The sequence below is a fragment of the Hyaena hyaena genome, unplaced genomic scaffold, assembly GCF_003009895.1.
Source record: "Hyaena hyaena isolate Hyena2069 unplaced genomic scaffold, ASM300989v1 scaffold_1064, whole genome shotgun sequence".
Lineage (NCBI taxonomy): Eukaryota > Metazoa > Chordata > Mammalia > Carnivora > Hyaenidae > Hyaena > Hyaena hyaena.
The window spans coordinates 100,325-119,125 of NW_024081699.1; the positions used below are offsets into that span (position 1 = coordinate 100,325).

Below are 18,801 nucleotides of genomic sequence, written 5' to 3' on the forward strand. Positions count from 1 at the left end.
ACATCAGGTCAACCCAACAACATTCTTTTTAAATACATAAAATATTTGGGGCACCTTGGCAGCTCAGTTGGTTAAACGTCTGACTTCAGCTCAGGTCATGATCTCACAGTCCATGAGTTCAAGCCTTGCATGGGGCTCTGTGCTCACAGCTCAGAGCCTGGAGCCTGCTTTCAGATTGTGTCTTCCTTTCTCTCTGACCCTTCCCTGTTCACGCACGCTCGCTCTCTCTCTCTCTCAAAAATAAATAGACATTAAGAAATTTTAAATACATAGAACATTTAATAAGATACACCATATTCTAGGCCATAAAAGAAATGCCAATAAATTTTTAAAATTTCAGATAACACCATTATTTATTCTGACCACAATGGACTTAAATTAGAAATCAATAAGAGAATGCTATCTGAAAAACCCCCCAGTATTTAGAATCCAGTCAACACATCTGAAAAATCCCCCAGTATTTAGAATCCAGTCAACAACCAAAAAGTAATCATTGTGAAGGAGATAATCAAATAAAAGCCAAAACTAAGAGGATGCCAATCAAACAAAACAGTAAACATGGATGAAATCAAAAGTGGTTTCTTGGAGAAGATTGATTAAATTGATAAGCATCTAAATAGATCGGTTAGAAAAGATATAGGAAAAAATAATGCCAATATCAAGAATGAGAGCTAATACAGTTCCTGTAGATACTGAAAAGATAATAACTAAATATAGTAAACATATGTCTGTAGTTTGATAACATGAACTACATATTGGTGTCTCTCTTAACCATCAACATAAAAACATTAACAAAATTGTAGCAAGTATAATCAACAAAACATACAAAGCTAATATGTCTTGGCTAAGTAGAACTTGTGCCTGAAATGTAAAGTTGGTTTGGTGTTCTTAGATCATCAGTATATAATTCACCATATTAAGCTATGAAGAAAGAAAAGCCAAATGACAAGTTTAATATTTGTAGGTAAGTCATTTAATAAAACTAAATATCCATTTTTTGGTAAAAGCTCACTGCAAACATGACACAAGATGAAACTTCTTCAAACTAATAATGAAGCATATATGTTAAATTTACACCTAGGCATCATATTTATGGTGAAACTTGTGTGTTTTTCCCAATACCAGCGACAAGCAAGGATCACTGCTTTCATAGCTTCCATTGAACATTGTTCTGGAGGTTGGAACCAGTTCAATAAAACAAAATGATATTAACTTAAATCAATGAGATAAAATAAAATAAAACAGAATAAACAATACAATAAAAATAAAATACACCCAGATTTTAGAGGAAGATTAAAACTATTCTTACATGCAGATGATGTAATCCTCTGCATAGAGAATTCTAAGTAATGAATCAAAAAACTCTAGAATTAGTGAAGTTGCACAATAAAGTTTATCATACAAAACATGATTAGTGCAATAGCAACAATTTTGTAAATTGTAAGTTGAAATTGAAAAATACCACTTAAAATATTATGAGTATATTAAATAAAGACTACTTTAACAAATTATGTTCAAAAGTTATAAGTTGAAAATTTCAAAATACAGAAAGTAAAATGACTTAAATAAATGGAGAGACATGCCATGATCATGTTTTGGAATACTCAATATTCAGATGTCAGTTCTTTCAACTCAATCTGTGGAGTCCATTTAAAAAAATGATTAAAATTCCTAGAAATTGTTTTGTAGAGACTGACAGATTCTAAAAAATATATGGAAAGTCAAAGACTTAGACTATCCAGGATAATTTTGAAAATTATTAACAAGCATGAAAGAGATACAGTATTTTATTCAAGACTTAATAGATTGCTACCATTTTCTAGACATCATAGCTTAAGAATAAATGAATATTAGGTAATTGGAACAGGATAGAGAATCTCAAAATATACTCTAACATGTATAGTCATTTGAACTTTTTTTAACTGCAAGATATTTTATTTGTAGGAAAAAAAGACACTTCTTTTTTGTTTGTTTGTTTTTAATGTTTTATTTATTTATTTTGAGAGACAGAAGCAGGGAGAGAAGGAGAGAGAGAATCCCAAACAGTTCCACACTGTCAGCGCTGCACCTGATGTAGGACTCGATCCTACGAACCATGGGATCCTGACCTGTTCCTATATTGAGTCAGTTGCTAAACTGAATGAGCCATCCAGGTGCCCCCAAAAGACAACCCACCCCACACCCCGATCTGAAAGATCTGTGTAAATCAGCAAGAGAATTGTACTTCACTGATGGCAACCACCCTAGCTTGTTTGGGAAGAAACCACTCTTGTTTGGGAAGACACCAAGCATGGCTGGTAGGTTCTAGAAGATGCACTACTCCAAGAAAGGCCATCCTCCCCCACTGCCCAGGATGGAGAGGGAGGACCTTGGTCCTGCAAGGGATCTACCAGCTTCTGTTTCCAGATATGTGCCCAAACCCACTATGGAGAGACCTAGAGTGTCAGGAATTTTGTTCCTGCTATCCAGCACATGTGTGGTTGAGGCCATGTCAAATTCCTGCACCAGGTCCCCACTGAATGACACAAAATCGCATCTGAGATGGCTGAAGTCTGCTGTGGAGGGTGGCAGATAGAGTCATCCCTAGTAAAAATGTCCACAAGCACCTCTGCTCATCACAGGGTCCCCTTAGGAGCCTTCTGCTTCTCTCCCGCTTTCACAGGGGAAGGCTTCCATATCAGCTTGTTGCCGCCTTTGCTGTTGGGGCTACTCAACCTCCCTCTTGTCTTCTTGGCGTTGGTAGAAGGCTGCTTTGGGGAGGCCATGGAGGACTTGCAACGTACCCTCATTCTCTCCACTGTTGCCCCCTATAGAGGAACTCTCCTCCTCTCCAGCTGCCACAGCGAAGTCTACTCTCTCTTTAGACAGCTGGGGCCAGTTAGTGGATCTGGTGCAGTGGCGGAATCTGATGGAGATCTCCACAGCTGTGTGAGCCTCAGATTTGGAGAACTCAGCCCCTGCCATCTTCCACTCAGCAGCTTTCTTTGAGTCTGGGACAATGGAGTCAAGGTAGTCGATCTTGTTGATTTTCAGCCAGTTAGGTGTCTTTGCCAGGCTGTTTGCTGATCTTCACCATATCCAGTTCCTTCTGCAGGTAGACAAGCATCACATCATCATGGCCTACTGCACACTTGGGGACTGTGTACCACTTCTGGCTGCTTGGGTCATAGCAGCCCATGAGAAACATGGACATCATGCCACCTTTGCTCCCAGGCCCATAGAAGGCCCCAAGGACCAGCAGGTCTCCTGTGTCAGCTCTGGCCGACTTGTTCAAATAGTCTTTCTTTACTTTCAGCCAGTGCCACTTCCCAGCTCATGTGTGCCTTTCATATCCTTCAGTACCAGCCCTTCCAACCCCTCTGACATCACTCAATTTATTATGTTGGCCAAGTATGAAGCTTTAGTGACTTTCTTCATTTATGAGAACATGATCTGGTTGGGAATTTCAACCATGTTATCATGAAGAAACTTCTGCTGCTCACACAGAGACCTGTCCATCAAGTTGACATTGAGGTAGGTAAAATAAAAAACAAACAGGCAGACATTTGTGTCTTGGAAGGCAGCTTTCTTATGCACTCCCAAAATCCCAAATGGCAGAAGTTTGGCTGTCTTAGTGTTGATCAGGAGTACCTTAGAGTCTAAGATCATGTTGCGGCTCCCAGGGAAAGCCTAGTGGATGCAGTCCTTAAGGTGAGCCACTTTATAAGGCAGGACAGGCTTCAATCTTCAACTGAAGTAGCTGAAGTAATCCCCATTCTTATGCATCTGGACTCACTCCCCATCATACTTAACTTTAGAGAACATGCCATTAGAACACATCTTCATCACACACTTGACGGACTTGCAGGCCTCAGCCGGCATGGGCTGCACTGGCATCATCAGTGACGGCTGGATGCTCAGAGCTTATCTCTGGCCTGGTTCCTTCTCCACCTCCTGCTCCTTGCAGACCTGCTCCACCACGTCCTGCAGGTTGTGTGAGGCTTTATAGGCATTGGAGTCAAGGGCATCGAACACATGTTTTGCACCCAAGTTCATCCTTGGATTATGTTTGATCAACTTGATGATGCAGTTATGGTAATTCACTGGCTGTATACCTGGAGGCAGTGTCCTGCAGGGCCTGTGGCTGCTCATTCTCCATGGTGAGCCTGGAGAGCTGAAGGAGGAAGTTGTCCACCTCTTAAATGTTAAGAAGGCTCTTAGTAGCTGGAAGGAAAGACTTGCTCTGCTCAAAGACTCTGGTTTGTTGTCTCTGATACATCACCTGCTTTAGGTCTCATGCCATATCATTTGGGGCACAGTTCAGCTTTTCAGCTGAAAAGCTTTACAATCTGCTTATTATTTAAGTTGTAAATATTCCTAATAGTACCTTGCAGCAGAAGCTTCATTGTTAGGTACACGTCACTTGTGGAAACCATCTCCTGCCAAACCTTTCCAAAGGAAGCTGTAGGTGATCTGGGTCATCATATTATAGCTAGGATTTTCAGCCATTATGGTGCACAACTTTCAAAGCTCACCTAGAAGATCATCCTTATGCTTGGGGTCATATTTGCTTGAGGATTCACTTGCCTTATGGGTCAAGCTCAAGTGGGCTTCCCCAGAGTTGTGGGGCTTGGCTGAAAAACCAGAAGATTTCTGGGGATTAATATTGGTGATAAATGAGGCACCTTTCATTGGAGATGTCACCTGGCCAGTGGCTGTCCCCTTAGCCCTGGACAACAGCTTTCTTTGGTGTGCTTGTTGCCTTAGAAGACAGATCCACAATGTGCTGACTTATCTGTTCCTTCTCATTAACTTCCAACTTCTCCCCGCCTTCCAGCTTGTAAGGTCCTCAGTACTCTTTGTGGTGGCCTGGGCCCAGTCCAGTTTCTCTAGCATGCATTTAATCTAATACTTCCACTTTGTCATATTCCTCCTGGACTCTGAGAAAGGATTGGACACCACTCTGCTGGTCCAGCATACACTCTTCACAATCTTTTCCTTCCATACACTGAACCATTGTTCAACCATCTCATAGGGGCTACTGCAGAGTCCCTCATGCAACTTTGGCAAGAAAATAAGGCAAGTGGCATGTGGTCTTAGGTTACCTTCCTGGAATGACAGAACAGGCTTTAGTCTCTGCCCACAAAACAGATTTGTTTCTGACCAATGGCTCAATTGTCTTATGTCAGGCCAATGATGTTGTTCTTGGAATAGGCACAGTTCTTTTCAGCTGAGTGCAGGGAGCTTTGGTGGGATCAGGACCCTGAAAGCCACAATCCTACATCCCAAGGGATGATTGGGAAAATTAAAATAAGTCCATGGTTGGGCTGGAGGGGGGTGGTTCTGAACTCTCTGCCTTCCCTTCCTCCAGTGCACACTGCTGGCCTCAGACTAGGCACCAACAGGCCACGAGTGCCACATCAGTTGTCTATAGTCATTTGATTCATTTAATTGGGTTAATTAAGGCAGTTCAGTGAGGAAAAGACAATTTTTCAAGAAACGATGCTGGATATACAAATGCAGGAAAAAAACCTGTTTACCCACACTAAATGTATTAATGTGGATCATAGATCTAAATGTAAGATCTAAAATGACATTGAGTGGGGCACCTGGGTGGCTCAGTTGGTTAAGCGTCCGACTTCAGCTCAGGTCATCATCTCATGGTTCGTGGGTTCGAGCCCTGTGTCAGGCTCTGTGCTGACTGCCAGTTCAGAACCTGGAGCCTGTTTCAGATTCTGTGTCATCCTCTTTCTCTGACCCTCCCCTGTTCACACACTCTCTCTCTCTCTCAAAAATAAATTAAAAAACAGTAAAAAAATTAAAATGACATTGAGTTTGGTGAAGATTTTTAGGTGAGAACTAAAAAGAATGTGCTATAAAAAAATCTATTTTCATTAAAATAAAATAATGCTTTTCAAAAGAAATTTAAGAAATCAAAAAGAACAACCATAGACTGTGAGAATATATTTACAAAACTTATATCTAAAAATGGACTTGTGTCTAGAATACATGAAGCACACTTACAACCCAGTAATAGTAAGACAAACAACAAAATGGGCAAAATATTTGAATAAACACTCATATAAACTAAATATATAGATAGAAATTAAGTACATGAGAGGATCATTAGTCATTAGGGTAATGCAAATTAAAATCACAATGAGATAATTCTATATACCCTGTAAAATAGATAAAATTGAAGAGGTTGTTCCTACCAAGATTTAGCAGGGAATCAGAGCAACAGTAATTCTCATGTAGTGCTTGTGGACATGTTAAACAATACTACTTGGGAAAACAGTCTGGCATTTTCATAAAAATTTAAACACAGATTTACCATATGAAACAGCCATTCCATGCCAAGGTATTTAGCTAAGAGAAATAGCCAACGCACCAGTCTTTCTAGTTGATTTTATCTGTATTATACAGAAATTGAAGACAATCCAAAATCCTTCAATATTGAATGGATTAACAAACTTCTATAATCTGTACAATAATAAGCAATAAGAACAAACTATTGACACATGCCTCAAAATAGATGCATTCCAAAAGAAGTATGTTCAGTGAAAGAAACTAAGCCCAAAAAAGTATAACATGCTCTCAGTTTTAAATCATAGAAAAATTTAGAAATAAACAATAATATAGATTGATGGGACACATACCACTGGTTGTCTGAGAGATTAAGCAATAGGAAGAAAGAGTACGGATGCATTACAAAACAGCATGATACAAGTGTCCGATATCTTAATTAGGCTGATTGTTTCACAGGTGTATAAGTATGTCAGAATACATCATACCATTACTGTAAAATATGTCCACCTTATTTCACATCAAGCATATCTCAATAAATCTATAAATTATAATAGCACAGTAAACCCAAAACAAATATTACAAAAGAAAGAAGTAAGAGTAAGGATTGTTGAATAGAAAACATTAACAAGAAAAAAAAACAACACAAAACCACACATAAGAATTAATCAACCAGCATCAAAGACTTGTTATTTAAAAAGACAAATGAAATAGTCATCCAGCAATATAATGAGGGAGAAAATAAACTACTTAATAATATGTATTAGGAATTAGAGTACAACAAGGTATACTAGAGAGGTATAAAATCATAAGAATGATGTCAAGTCTTTAGTACTAATGTTTAAAACATGAATATTATGGACAATTCCCAGAAGAGTAAATTTTACCGATTTAGAAATCAGTTGAAACAGAAATAAACTTACAATCATTATTCATTTGTCAAAGTATATTAGCAACTTGGCTCAAGACTAACGCAATCTTACTGGCAAGTGTTTATCAAGCTTTTCATGAAATTATCACCTATATTATATTCACTTTCATACAGAAAAGCTACCTAGGAGACATTTTCCAATGTATTTTGAAAGCTAAGCAGAAGTTATATTAAAACTGAATGAAAATAATAGAAAAATAGTGTTTTTCTCAGAAATGCAAGAACAATTTCATGTTATAAAACACTGATTAAAAGAAGAGAAATATTATTTTATCGGTAGATTCAAGGAAAAACATTCAACTTCATTTAACATTCATTCATAATATAACATTCCGGCCAACTAAAAGTAGAAGAAAACGTCCTAATCTTCATAAAGCATTTCTATCAAAAACCTACAGGAAATATGCACAACTGAATACAGAAGCATTCTTTATAAAGTCAAAAATAATTTTAAAGATACCTGATATTACTTCTCTTCTTCAACACAGTATTATAAGTCCTAGTATTTGTAATGAGACAAGAAATAACACATAAGAACAGTAAGGTTTTGAAAGGAAGAACTGCATTCTTATTTTTTAGAGACAATGTGACTAAGTACATAGACAATCCAAGATCTATTCCAGTCTATTAGAATAAATCAGAGAATTCAGCAAAATTGTTGGAAATTAATCAATAGATAAAACAATCAATAGCTTTTCTATTGATCAATAGATCAATAGAAATCTCTTAGTTGGAGTATCCCCTTGAAGCAGAATCTAAAACAAGAATTTAGCTGCAACCAATTAATTTTTTATATGAACTCAAGGAGCAGGAGTCAGGAAGCAGGAGAGTGAGCAGGGAGAGGAGAAAAAGGCAAGACATGGGTGAATTATTGAGATCACTGCTGTGGACAATGTGTGTTTGATTTCACTGTGACATCTGAGAAGCATACAAAATTTCAGAATTACTGGTTGAAAGGAGAGAACCCTGGGTCATTTATCCATGGCTCCTGTTCTCCAGGTTCCAGTTTGCTCTTGATGGCATCAACTTCCCCAAACTTGTCTCCTGTGTGTGGTATGTGCCTAGTGGACTTCTGTGGATTCAGAGAAGGCCCTAAAAGGCTTTCACATGGAATTGTCTGTCACAACTAAGTCTGAAATCAGAGGTGACTGGAGGGGATGCAACATAAGACTCCAAAGGCATCAGTGATAACCAAGGAGATAATATAAGTTTCCCAAGATATTTGCAATCACAATAGCAAATATATGTTTGTTTGTCTGTCTGTGTCTATCTATCTAAGAATAAGCCCAATAAAAGACTTGTGAAATCATTGGAGAGAAAATGGAAAGGTGTCATGGTCATAGATGGGAAGACTCGATATTATAAAGACATCATTTAACTTCAAATTTAACAATAAATTCAAAGTTTAAAAAGCAACACTACAGTGCTCTTTGTGGGACATGACAGCATACATGCATATAGAAGCAAAAGTAATGGAAGCAAATGGGACCGGGATTAGCCAAGATAATTGAATGAGAATCAGGAAGGAGGACGTGCCCTCTGCCAGATTAAGACTTGTTACAAAGCTGGGTAAACATTTAAAAAGTGTTTTTGATGCAGGGAGAGGGCAAAACAGAGTTTAAGGGCAAACTGGGAGATTTACTCACAACCCACTTAACTGATAAAGCATTACTGTTTGTACATGTAAAAGACAATTAATAAATAAGTAAAAAGACAGCCCAATTTCAAAATGGGTAAAGGACATGAGCCAGAAATCCACTGAATAGGAATCCCAAATATACAATAAAGTATGAAAACAAATCACTAGTAATCAGGGAAATGAAAACTAAATAACAATTATATACAATTTCACATTTATCAGAATGGGAAAAAAATTCCTAGAATAATGACTAGTAGTAAGAAAATGGTAAAGGAGAATTTTTGTGCATCCCTTCAAGTGAATTGCTTCAAGTGAATCCAATGTACAAAGTCTTTGTGGATCAATTTTTCTGTATCAAAGGTAGCTGATGGTGACTTATTCACTGAAATATATCTCAGTGATCTTCATTCCTCTAACTTTAGTACCTGTATCAATATCTAGTATATATTAGGCTTTATATGACTACCTATTGTATAATTAGTAACCTTTTTAAAAGTACTCTTTTAGGCAAACCATGAGAGACTCTTGAATGCTGACAAAAACTGAGGACTGATGGATGTGGAGGGGGGGATGGGCATGGAGGAGGACACTTGTGGGGATGAGCACTGAGTGTTATGTGGAAACTAATTTGACAATAAACTATTTGAAATAAAATAAAATAAAATAAAATAAAATATCTTATTAAAAAAATAAAAAAAATAAAAGTACTCTTTTGCCATATAACTAACCATCTCCAATCTTAGTGGTTTAAAACAGCTTACTGCTCACAGGTCTGTCGTCCATCAGCCTGGGTTAGGAAGGTTCATCTCTGCTTACTTATAATGCTATCTAAGCCCAGTTTTAAGTCTTGACTGGTATATGTGGGGCGTCTCTCCTCAGACTTTTTATCATCCTACAGATTAGCCTGAACTTTTTCACATGGTGGCAAAAGAGTTTCCAGAATCAAGAGAGGGCAACTGGCAATGTGCAAGCAGGTTTTAATCCTCTTCTTTTATCACATTTGCTATTATCTTTTGAGAAATGTGAAGGATATGAGATTTTTTTTACTTACAAGTTAACAAATTAGCCTGTTACAGTTTTCTGAAAGCTGGCAAGAAGATACAAGTCTCTTGGTCTAGAGGCAAAGGATTCTGTTACAGCATAGTAATTAGCATAAGCATCATATTTAATGAGCTTTTCTTGCCTCTCAAGTCATATGAGAGTGACACAGGGGTGGATGTTTCAAATGTAGTGGGTTTCAACCACAGCTGGGGAACTCTGAGCTTATAGAACCTAAATCTTTTATAACCTGTTATAAGCAAATTTGTCTTTGCCCCAGAGGAAGACATCATCTCTTTGATAAGGGATGATATATGATGTAGTATGTTAAGCAAATCTGTCCTTTGGGACACTATCTTTACTCCTAAGGCTATTTGCTATACATATACTTTCAACATCCTTGAAAAAATATGCTGGAACAAAAAGCCAGTGAATGCCTTGCTTATAAGATGTGTAGAAATGTGAAAGAACCATGGAGAATTACCTTCTAACAATGTCCTATCAGCCAATGTCCTGAAGAGTCACATGGACAAGTCTAAAGTAGTGTGAGAGGAGACAATCCAGTGTCATGGATATAGGACATCATGATTTATTAAGAACTATAACTGTAATGATCTATCATATCCCTCAATCCAGTGATTCACATCCAAGTATGAGATATTCTCACAAATGGAGACATTCTCATACAAGGAGACATGTACAAATAAATCTATTACAACATCTTTTTGTACAAGTAAAATATTGGATACTATTCAAAAGTTCAGCAGAAGGGGAATGGATATATAAATTGAGTTCTATTCAGGGGCATCTGGTTGGCTTAGTTGATTAAATGCCTGACTTTGGCTCAGGTCACGATCTCGCCATTCATGAGTTCAAGCCCCATGTTGGGCTCTGTGCTGACAGCTCACAACCTGGAGCCTGTCTTGAATTCTGTGTCTCCCTCTTTCTTTGCCCCTCCTTCGCTGGCTCTCTCTCTCTTCTCTCTCTCTCAAATAAATAAACATTAAACATTTTAATTGTGGTATATTCATATGAATAAATGACGATGATGAAAATAATAATAGATAACCTTTACTGAGGGTTAACTATCTGCATGGCATTGTTATAAATAACTTGTATGTATAATGTCAGCTCACAAAAGTTGTATGACATATCACACGCAGGCATTTTAACCAAGACTGGAGATCTACTGATAGTTGGTTTCAAACATGCTGTATCAAAACAGGCATTTAGAACAAAAACTTGAATGAAAAAATAAATTGTGATGGGAGACAGAATGAATCCCCTTATATAAAATTTAAGGACGTATAAAATGGTGTTGTTCATTTTTTATTTTTTATGTCTTTTGTCCTTTTTTAAATCTATGTGGAAGTTCCAAAATTATTTTGAGCTTTGCTTTGCTTCTCTTACTGGATCTACTGCCTCCTTCCACTATTAAAAATATGTGTTCTATTTGAAACTGGGGGTCTAATGCTGGAGCCAAGCATGATTGGCCAAGGAGAATGTTTTGCCAAACCTGCAGGTGGTTGGTTCTTCTGCAGAGTTCCTGTGGGCAGAAGACTCACAAATACCTCTTCTGCCATTCTTAACTTCAACATTTATCCTTGATACAAACATACTAAATATTCTTTCCACTTTTGTCCTTTGACATTTTCTGTTATTTACATTATATTCACCAAACTTGAAGATTATTCCAGCCCTGTGAAAACCACTGCACATTCTTTATTCTTCTGCCTCTGATATTCTTACTGCCATTTATCAAAGATTCTCACAAAAAATCTGTTTTTAAACTTATTAATGTCTTAAAATTTGTAATGAAATTCAACAAAGATTTGTTGTACCACTTCGGTATTTTTGCCATAGGTAACCCAGGAATGAATAAGATAAGGTCCATGCCTTTGGAGAACTCACAGACTAGTGGGAGAGAAAAACCTATAAACATAGTAACCAAACCATGATGCAATATGTGCTAAGACAAATGTGTTTATAAACTACTTTGGGCTCACAGATAAGGGAGTGATTAATTTTACCTTCAAGTCTGAGGGAAAACCATAGAAATTAAATTACATCGAGTTGAAACTTGACAGATAAGTAAGGGATTCCACAAGAGAAAAAGTGAGCAAGGATATTCTGAGAAAGGTAAAGAGTACATACAAAAGGCTGAAGCATGAAAGGATATGGGGAATATAGGATATTGTTGGTGAAATGTAAGTTATATGAAAAGACAGAGAGAGAGCCTAGGGGGTTTCAGAATGAAGGGATACATAAAGGCCTAGCTAAGGAGTTTGAAATTTAATATGCAAGCAATAGGGACTTTTGAAAGATTTAGAGTAGGGAAGTCTCATGGCCAGATTTTTGTTTTAAAAATATTTGGGTTTAGTCCATTAGACTATAGGCTTCATGAAAGTAGTAACCTTGTTTGTTTTATTATTATATACCCAGTCTCCAGAATAATCCAAACATATAGTAGGCAGCTAGTAATATTTGTTAAATAAATGAGTAGCAGCTAAGAGTGGAGGTGGTTATTTTAGATTAGATGTTTATACAGTCATCCAGGGAAGTCATGATAAGGGACTTAATTAACATGCTTTGTTTCAGTGTAATGTTTAATCACTCTCAAATTTGGGTGACCAAATAATTTATTGTCCAAGTTGGGAAACTTAAAACATAGGAGGATGCATTTAAAAGTATTCTGGAGATAACAGGTGAAAACTGGACAATGTAGTGGGTATATCCCAAGCTCATATCATATTATCAGAGTCTCAGCCTCAGGCTAGCACTCAGCATCCGGGATGGAGAAAAGACAGCTCTGAATAGGTGGGGGCTAGGAAAGACAAGTCCCCATACTAATGCGCTTGTCCTCATGGGGTGTGTGGTTGACACAGTGTGCTTTGTAGTTATTACCTATGTTTAGAGTTATTAAAGATTCGTGAAATATAGTTGGTACCTTGATATCATTTGGGGGCAAATAGGTAAGATAGCAAAGATAACATGCAATGGGTAGGGCAGAACTCTGTCCCTGAGAGGTCAATCCTGGGACAAGAAGTGAGCACACTGAGGGAGGGCATTGGAGGGTGCCTGGGTGGCTCAGTTGGTTGAGCATCCAACTCTTGATCGCAGCTCAGGTCATGATCCTAGGGTTGTGGGATTGAGCCCTGTGTCAGACTCTGTGCTGGGTGTGGAGCTTGCTTGGTATTCTCTCTCTCTCTTTCTCTCTCTCTCTCTGCCCCTGTCCCCTGCTCGTGTGTGCATGCTCTCTTTCTCTCAAATAAAATAAAATAAAATAAAATAATAATAAAACAATAAAATAAAATAAAATAAATAGAGGGTCTTGGATTCACATTGGTGGAAGCCATTTCCACTTCCCCTACAGCCTTTTTACCAGTGGGTGCTAAGGCACCCAGATGCCTGCAGCTCTTTGAGGAGGCAGATGAAGAGTAAGTCAGGGCTGTGAGCCATTAAAGAACCCAAAGGACAGGCATAGGTCTGTGTACTCAGAGCATATACACAGCAAGTGATGGATACGAGTTATTCCTTATGTTGTGTTTCTTTCATTATCCTTGAACCATGTGTAAAAATTTCTTAAAAATCACAGATTTTCTCTGCTTCTACCATGGGAATGTAGGGCAAAGCTGGGATAGAAAACACTGAGGGTTCAGGGGTATTGAGCCAGCAGCAGCTGCCTGGGGTAAGCCCCTCTGAAGAGGAAGAGGTGACTACAGCGGGATGAGCAGAGCTTGGGGATGAGAGGAGCAGTGAGCTGAGCCAGACAGCTGGCAGGTGTACTGAGCAGCAATGGGGTTGGATTTGTCACATTCCCCAGAAACATTTTGGAAGGGAAACCTGATAAAAGGCAAAGGTTTGCAAAGTCAAGTAGACTGATGTTCTACATATATGAATTTTATAGCCTGAGGCTGCTAAGGCAAAGATATTTGGGTTGAAAAAATGTGTTTGTGTATTAATGATATTTTGCTAATCCTAGAAACCTAAGAGGTTTTCTTCTGTCTTGCCTTATTTTCTTCCTGTTGCCCAAAAGGCCAACAACAACAAAAGTGGTCATACTTTTACTTTTCTTTTCCATTTCACTTTCCCCATTTTTTTCTCTTTCTTCTTTCCCCTTTCCCCATCATAGTTCATCAGTCTTTTCCTTTACCTCCATTTTAAGTGTCCACTTACTGGTGATACTTCTGAAACAAGGTGAAGAAGGAAACATTCTGGGCTTAGCGTACTCCAATCATGCCGTTTTCCTGCTTCTTGCATCGTTTTTGTTGTTTTCTCACTTACCAGTTTGCATGTGGCTAGTGTGGTATGTTCCCATAGCCCTCTTATTATTTTGTTCTTCTTGCTTCAGCTGCTATATCATCTTACAGAGCTCACTTTCTTCCTTACCTCAAGTCTGCATGAGCCACTTCCCACCAGAAGTCAACAATTCAACCACTCACACACAGATACACAAACATAATGTTTGTTTACCTGACCATCCTTAAGGAGAAGAAGTAAAAGATTTTATTTTATTATTTTGATAGTAAAGAAACTTAAGTCCAGAAAGTCTTGATGAAAACCAGCCAGCTGTAATGATAGAAGCACATTACAATAAGTCCATTACAGAAAAATCTACCTACATCTGTTAAAAATCACTGAAGCTGGGACCTCTCAGTCAGTCAGTGGCATCCAAAGCAATTTCAAGAGACAGAACTTACCAAACCACCCAATGAAAGAATGTGAAGTATGAGTCCATGGTAACCATAGGCTACATAGGCAGTGCTGTTCTTCCAACCTCTCTAGACAGCCTGGACACACAGCAGCACTGTGTTGCTGTCATTAAGAGTCACCACGATGGCAGGCTCTACTGCTAATTTAACCAGCTGCCAAGTTAAATAGTGAGGTTTGGTAAATGGTTGGAACTGATACTATTTAAAAGGAAGAAAACGGAAATATAATATGAGATTTGCACTGGTTTTAGGCAGCATTAGCTTAATTTGTGAGAAATGTAAATATGACCCTTTGGAAATGTCAGGTGCCCACGTTAGTGACTCTAGCATTTGTGTAAGACAGAACACACAGAAGCCTAGTGCTCATATTTTAGAATTTAAGAGCCATAGTCATGGTCCTTTAACAACTCTGCAGCACTTTTACAAATGTCTCATTAACAATGTTTCCATATCATAAAGCCAGATGGGAGAGGCCATATTTTATTTATCAGTCTCAAAATAAAATGTTATCATCTCTGGGATTTGAAACGGATTTTGGTGGCTTCAATTTTCTTCCTCATCTTCTCATCCCCACTACTCCCAACCCAGCCAACTTTTTGTTGTTCTGAATTGCTCTGCTCCAATGGGAAAGCCACCTAATTAAGCTGGTCCTGCTATTCATCCTGCCTCTATCAACCATCCAGCTAATTTCAGCCATTGGTTTCCACACTTGGCTGAGCCTGAAGATTATCCAGGGGATCTTGTTTAAAATGCAGATTCTTGGGCCCCACTCCACATCTCCAAATTATAATTTCTAGGCATGTGCCTTGAAAGCCTATATTTTAGGAGTCCTCCAATGATTGCTATGTAGCAAACACAGTTCCCTGTGTTTGCAAACTACTGAGATTTGAAACTTCTCAATATGATCATCTCAAACTGGGATGTAGAGGGTGTCCCTATGGATAGCTCTGAGGTTGCCAGCAGGCCAAAGAACAACAAGGGGTCATGGCAAAAGCACCTATCTCCTACAGATGCTAGGGAAGTTTCAGGGTCTTATGGAGACCATGGGTAGAGTTACAAATATGAAGAAGAATAAATTTATTCTGGAATCTCTTTGGGAAATCCTTTTTTTGTCTGCGGGTGGCTTCACTGGCCTGGACACTATAACGTGTGTTCAGAGATTAGCAAATATTCCAGGCTGGTGGAAGCAATAGAAGAGGTGTTTGGTGCTATGTGCTTTAAGATAGAGTTAGAAAATACATTGGTGCCAAATTGAGTGTCTGCTGAGTAACATGAACTTTCTGTTTTGAACTGGTAAACAGTCATGTATACATCTATTAAATATTATTCTTTTTTTTATTAAAAATTTTTTTTAATGTTTTATTGATTTCTAGGAGAGAGAGAGAGAGAGAGAGAAACACCGTGAGCAGGAGAGGGTCATAGAGAGAGGGAGTCACAGAATCCGAAACAGGCTCCAGGCTCCGAGCTGGCAGTCAGCACAGAGCCCGTCGCGGGGCTCGAACCCACGAACCGCGAGACCGTGACCTAAGCGAAAGTCGGACGCTTAACCGACTAAACCACCCAGGCGCCCCTAAATATTATTCTTTATAATGTAGTAAGTGGGGAATTTTCAAGAAAAGGCATGATACCATCAGATATATGCTTTAAAATGATATCCTGATAGCAGTGAGTGGGATGGAATCAATTGGAAGGAGGAAAATTAGAAGTAGGGAGATCTGTTAGTAGCCATACATTTCATGGTGTAAAATGAAGCTTAAGCAGTGGCCATCAGAATATAGAATTAGGAATCGATTATAAAGTCATTTCATGGGTAGGACTGGCAGAACTTTTCTAACTGACTACATAGAGAGACTGGTCAGAAAGGAGGAATTAAAGATGACTCAGATGTTGATTTTTTAACTTGAGTGCTGGGGAAATGTTCATGCTCTGGAGACAGAAAACGCATTGAGTGGGCTTTTCCCTCCTGAATTGAATGTGTACGGGACATGGAGCTGAGCCTGCTCTGTGAGGAGTTCAACAGGATGATTGGGACTCGAGTTCAGGAGGGAGGAAGTAGAGATGAAGGATTCAGGTTGGCCGTTTGGGGGTAATTGGACCCTGGGGGGAGTGGGTAAGATGGTTCAGAGAGAGTGTTTCAAGGTTGGAAGGAGAGGCACAAAGGAAAAGGGGGAAGTAGAGGTCAAGTGTCCATCCAAAAGAAAAAGAATTCTAAGGAAGTGTCAGAAAGCTCAGTTCCTAGTGGAGTGGGAGCTGGTGGCTCATGTAATGCTGGCATGGAGTTTATGCTGGTGGTTGAGATGAGGTGGAGGGGGGAAGCACCCAGATAAGGATTTCTCTTATACTAGCTTTAAGCCGTGAAAGATACCAAGTTAGGGCAGTGGGCAGAGCCAAAAGCTGAGGAGGAAACTAAATCCAATAAATCTAAAAGAGGAGTCACCAACTATGAAAACTTTGGTACCAGGGTACAGAGTCAGGACCCAAGGTCCACTGAGAACTAGCAATAGACCTGGAATTCATCGGATTTAAAGACACCTGACTAAACACTGTGCCCTGTGACTTTCTTAAATGGGCCTGCTGCAGCATGTTGTACGGGCAAACTATCCAAATGCAAAACTCAAGGGATAGATAATAAAAAATAGGAAATGTTTCAGACTTCCTTATATTAATTTCTGAAACCTCATTACTGTGCTTGGCACACAGTAGGTTATCAATAAAGATCTGATGAAGGAAATTAAGGCAGCAGGTAACTTCTGGGGATAAACTAAATTCCTAGGAATCCTGAAGATGAGCGTCCACTCAAACAGTTCTGTTGATCAAGCCTGAGGATACCTTTCTGTCTAAAATGTCAAGAGGAAGTGCATTCACCAGAGAAAACATCCTGGTCACTTTTGCAACCCTCCATGGAATGGAAAACTTCCCTTCCTCATGCCCTCAAGGACCAGAAGAGACAGTCCTCTTTTTTCCTTATGAGATTGGAGAGCTGATAAAGAATAATGAACCCTATCAGAATCCATAATTATCTCACACGATTTTAGTTTTATAAACTTGTAGTGCTATAATTTTCTGTCTTTCCTTGAACCATTGTTTTGAAAGACTGCAGTGTGTTCTTTATTTTCCCTGCACCAGGACTGCCGTCACCCAGCATATCACATCCACTATATCATATTAATGGCTGCCAGCTCAACAGTTTGATACTCAATCCCATATATCAACCTCTGATATAATCCATTGCCATACAGTATATTTCATTTGCATTTATCTTTTCCATATACAGCACTGTCTTTTATCACTCCTTCAGCGGCCCCCTCTTCCACCCCCACCCCTGTTTATTCTCACTGGCACACATCTATACATTCTTCCTGGCTGTGTTATTAATAATCCCTACAAAGACCTTTCTCCCCCTTTTACCTTTTCCCCTCTCAGTAACTGACAGCTCCTTACAATTTGGCCTTTTAATGCAGTAGAATCAGGCCTGAATGAGGATGTTTCTTTGTTATTTTCACAGACATTAGCATAGCTGCCTGAGCTGGGACTCAGGCACTTTCTCTAGATATGATTTATGACATCAATCCAATTTATGGCCATTTAAAGGAATGCTGAACTGGCTGTAAATCAGCAAAAGCACATAAAATACTCATGAGAACTGCTGGAATCCATCTGCATCAGCCTCCATCACCTGTAACAGCAGCCAATCGGCAGCAAAGGGATGGAGCTATCATGTGGGCAGAGGGAAGCGATGGCAACGATAGGCTTGCATCAAGGAGAAACAACTCACCTGATCACAGTAACGGACCAGATATGAATTTCAGGTGGGTAAGAACAGTCTCTAGAGGCAGAGCATGGGGGTGAAATTTGGGGCTGGTAGCTCAGAGATGCACAGTAAGGAGATGTTGCCAAGGAAGGCGAAAATAACACTTTGTAGTGGTTTACCGTTTATGAAGTGACTTCATATGTAGTTTTTCATCTTAAGACTATTGGCAACCTTAATAATTGGGTTTTATTTTGCCTACTGTATCTCTGAGAAGAATCTAGGTTATAATTACCAAAGGATCAAATTAAGTCCATGTTTTCTGTAACATAGTTAAACAAACAAACAAAAAGAGTTTGTATTGTTGTAGTAAATTAATTAATTGAGGAAAGACATTACAATACTTTAAATATATTGCTAGGCACTGTGTGGCAGTTTTGCCACAGAT

The 18,801-nt window shown here is 38.8% G+C and overlaps 1 pseudogene; it reads right to left on the reverse strand.

Moving 5' to 3' along the window:
• Positions 1-2,243: 2,243 nt before the first annotated feature.
• Positions 2,244-18,801, reverse strand: part of LOC120223913 — a 35,766-nt pseudogene continuing 19,208 nt past the window's right edge.